Genomic DNA, 4,668 nt, shown 5'->3' on the forward strand with positions numbered 1-4,668 from the left:
AAAGATTCTCACCACTGGACCAATTGGCAGCATCAGCATGGATGAAAAGTTATACTTGAATAAATTTGAAAACTTAGAGGAAATGCACAAATCCTTAGAAATTCACACCCTACCCAAATTGACACAGACAGAAGTGGAGCACGTGAGCAGATCCATCACAAAAGAAGAAATTGAGCAGGTCTTTAAAAAACTCTTCCCCATATCCCCAGCCCACCTAAAAAAAAAAAGAAAAAAAGAAAAAAAGTCCTGATCCAGACAGCTCCTCATTGAGTATTTCATCAATAACGAGGCCAGGAAATCCGTTTTCAGCACAGAAGCAGTTCTAAAGGACAGATTCATTCGAGTCTTATGGCATAGAGAAAGCAATGATCGACCAGTACTGTCACAGCACCTCCATCAGCAGAAGGGTTTGGTGGCCCTGTCTCCTCCTTCAACAGCATATGGACCCATCCATATCTGGCTTGTTCATTATAACAAGCCACAGACATCAGGTACACATGTCCTTAACAAAGTTCCTGTTAAACATCGTCTTGGACATGCTGGTGGCAATCAGAGTGACATGACACACTTGTTGATTCAGTCTGGTGGTACTGGGGAGGATCATCAGATATTTTCAGTACCAAGCATCAAAAGATTTACAACACCTCAAACTTAAAGACATCTTCAAAACTTTGTTCTAGCTCTAAATCTCATGATGTTCAAGAAGCTGTTAAAAACAAACAGGAAGCACAGGGCCTCCACAAGAAAAAGACTGATAACACAATTACAAAATCGGCAAAAGACAAGGAAAGACTTTTCACAGAGGAAGATATTTGTATATTTGAATGGCCAACAGACACATGAGGAAGTGCTCCAATTCACTGACAAATCAAAGCCACAATGAGATACCATCTCACCCCAGTAGCAGTGGCAAAGTTTAACAGGACAGCAAGTAATAAATGTTGGAGAGACAGGAACTCTTTTTTTAAAATATATAATCAATGATTTATTCATTGAAAATACTTTTTATTAATTTTAATGAAACTACAGAGACTTAGGGTTTCCAGTCATTCACTGTTGCACTTGTCTCCCTACCTACCCCCTCCCCCCAATTCACTTTTCTTCTTGATAAGTAAAAGGAAGACTCTTTCATTGCTATGCAATCCCTCCCCCCAAGTCCACTCCACTGTGCAGCCTTCATTCTGGACTCCTGACATGACAATAATACCTAATAATACAACTCTTTTAAACAGTTCTCTCCTTCATCTGTTGCATGCAAGAAACAGGAACTTTTATACATAGTTGGTGGCATTGTGAAATGATTCAATCATTCTGGAAGGCAGTTTGGCATTTCTTCAAAAAAGTGAACATAGAAATTTCATATAATCCAGCTATTCCACTGCTTGGAATATACCCTGAGAAAATGAGAACTGAGGAACAAATGGAGATTTGTATACCATTGTCATAGCAGCATTATTCATCATTTCAAGAAAATAGACACAGCCCAAATATCCAACCATAATCAAATGGATTGAGAAATTATGGTATATTCACATGATGGAATACAAGACAACATGCAGGAGCAATGATTTTGAAAATCACTACCTAATTTAGGAGGGACTGGAGAGCATTATGATAAGTGAACTAAATCAGTCAATAACAAGTATTGGGTAAGATCATTATTATAGAAATAGAAAGATAACTAGTAAAATGTGTATGAGGACCAACAGGGTGGAGCAGAGGGAGGAGGGTAATCATAGGATTGCAAATTTGATGAGTAGAGGCGATGGTGGGTAAAGGAAATGGGAAAGATCTGGAGTGATAAATAATGTATATGAACTCTGTAAGTAAACTAGTATATAAGAAAAATTTTATTTAAAAAAAACTCAGAAACCAACAAAGCTTCAACAAGATATGGGGGGGGGAGAAGCAAGAAATGTTGGAAAGAAAAATAGAATGTCAAACGATGTTAATATCTACACTAGAAAAAACAAAAATCATGAAACCAGAGGAGAGAGAACAAATATAATGAAGACTTTTACAGAACTTGGAGGAAAGATCTCACAGTTGAAAGAAGAATTAAAAACATAGTCTGTAGTCTCTACTTATCTAAAGTGAAGACCAAGACAGAGGTCCAGAAGGAACTATTAGATACTGAACTGGACCTCCACAAAGGGAGGACACACAATAGAGTTATGAAAAACACTCAGTTATAAATGGAGCCTGCACGATTAGGTATCTTACCTGTGTGTCAAGAGAAGACTATGGCCTCTCAAGGTTAAGGTCATGAGAGAAGAGGGAGTGGATCACTAAATCAGATGGTAGTGGATCATGTTCCCAAAGCACTAACAGTGGGGGTATCAGTGAAGAAGAAAAAGATGCACTACTTCAACATTTCTCAGATGCAGACCAAGGTTCAAAATTCAAAGACCGTCAACTATAAATATCATGGTACAAGCCTAAGGTACCTTCTATCTACACTGAGAACAAAGAAGAAGTCAATGAGGAGGAAACTGAAACCTCAGATTTATTTTTGTACGGTCATGATGAATGAAGATGAATATGAGTCTCATTAATGGCAAAGATAAAATCTGATGTAAGCTGTATAATTTTTAGGAATATTGTTTAGAAGAACAACTTTTAAAAATTATTTAAAGATGCCAATGAGTCAAAACATTTAAAATTTTTTTTTTCTTTTCAACTAAGTAATTTAAGGACTCCAGTTTGGAGCCTCCTGTGTTGGAAGAAGTCCTGTTGGATTCTGGAGAGTAGGTTATTTTGATTTAATTGAAAGTCTGATATAAACTGCTCATTTTTTATTTTGTTAACAGTCAAGTGTAAGCTGATTTCATTGACAATCAAGTGTAAGCTGGTTGTTTTGATTTAGTTAACTATCAGCTGGTGTTGTGTTTAGTGAGAACATTGTTCTAAGTGGTACAGCAGTGTCTGTTGTTTTGCTGTATTGAGATAACTTAAAGTTGCTGCGATACAAAAAGCTGTGCTACTTGTGAATCAAATGCCATAAGAGTTACCCATGATGGGCAGGATTTGGTAGAGCTCCCAGAATAAGACAGACTAGGAAGCAGGATTGGCATCCACTTCTTAAATAACAGGTTTTTTTTAAAACTCTCTGAATAATAGAGGAACAAAGGTAATTAAAGTAGAGGCCAGATTGAAAGTCAGTTGAAATGAGGAATAACAATAATAAATATCATTCAATAATTGGAACATGGAGTGTACATAGCTTGAATGTTGGAAAACTGGAAACTGTTAAAAAGGAAATAAAACACATGAACATTGACGTATTAGGCATTATAGTGAGATGAGATGGGCCAGGTTGGGCCACTTTGAATCAGATGATCATGATCAGATGGTATACTATGCTGGGAATGAAAAACAGAGGAAGAATGGTGTTGCAGTCATAGCCAAGAAAGTAAATTTCAAGTTCAATTCTGAAATACAATGTTATGAGTGATAGGATAATATCCTATGCATACAAAGAAGACTAAGTAACATGATTATTATTCAAATATATGCTTCTACATCTGGAGCTAAAGAGGAAGAAATTGAGAATTTTTACCAAATTTTGCAGTCTGAAATTGACCAGCATGTAATCAAGATGCGTTAATGATAATTGGCAACTGGAATGCAAAAGTGGGAAACAAGGATGAAGGGACAATTGGAAAATATGGGCTTGGTGATAGAAATGAGGCTGGAAATTGAATGAATGAATTTTGTATTTACAATTATTTATTCATTGCAAATACTTTTTTTTAAAAAAAGATACAAATGATGACTTTATACATGGATCTCACTTGATGGATTGCATAAGAATCAAATTGACTACATTTGTTGAAGAAATTATTGGAGAAGCTCAATATTTGCAGTCAAAATTAGACCAGGGATGGCCTGTGGGTCAGATCATCAATTACTCATATTCAAGTTGAAATCGAGCCTAAAGAAAATGAAAATAACTCCGCAGGAACCAAGACATGATCTTGAATCAATTCCATCTGAATTTCAAGATCATTATAGGAATAGGTTTGAGGTATTGAACATCAATGATCGGAGATCAGATGAGTTGTGGGGTGATATCACCCCATCTGTGAAGAAAACAAAAAGGTCATTGCAAAAACTGAGGAGAAAGAAAAAAGAAATCAAAGTGAATGTCAGAAGAGACTATAAAAATTGTACCAGAGCATAGAGAAAACAAAACACAAGAAAAACATAACGAAGTAAAAGAGATGAACAGAAGATTTCAAAGGGCAGATTTGGAGGATAGAGCAAAGAATTATAATGCAAGGTAGAGAGACCTGGAATTCGAGAAAAAAAGGGAAGAACTCATTCTGCATTTCTCATGCTGAGAGAATGGAAAATAAAGTTTATTCCTCAAGTCATAATGTTGAAAGATGATATGGGAAATATATTGAATGACCCAGAAAGCAGAAAAAGAAGATGGAGGGAATAAACAGAGTCACTGTACCAAAAAGAATGGGTTGACACTAAACAATTTTATTAAGTACCATATGAACTTGCTTGCATGTGAAATCAAGCAATAATACAGAACAATACAGAACAATATCATTGATTTCACATGCAAGCAAGATTCTACTGAAGATTATCCAAAAACGATTGGAATAGTATATCAACAGAGAACTGCCAGAAGTCCAGGCTGGGTTTAGAAGGGGT

The 4,668-nt window shown here is 36.0% G+C and overlaps 1 pseudogene; it reads left to right on the top strand.

Moving 5' to 3' along the window:
• Nucleotides 1-2,567, top strand: part of LOC102846301 — a 10,735-nt pseudogene extending 8,168 nt beyond the window's left edge.
• The last annotated feature ends 2,101 nt before the right edge of the window (nt 2,568-4,668 follow it).

The sequence above is a fragment of the Elephantulus edwardii genome, unplaced genomic scaffold (genome assembly GCF_000299155.1).
Source record: "Elephantulus edwardii isolate Elephantulus edwardi_28Jun2011 unplaced genomic scaffold, EleEdw1.0 scaffold00161, whole genome shotgun sequence".
Taxonomy (NCBI): domain Eukaryota; kingdom Metazoa; phylum Chordata; class Mammalia; order Macroscelidea; family Macroscelididae; genus Elephantulus; species Elephantulus edwardii.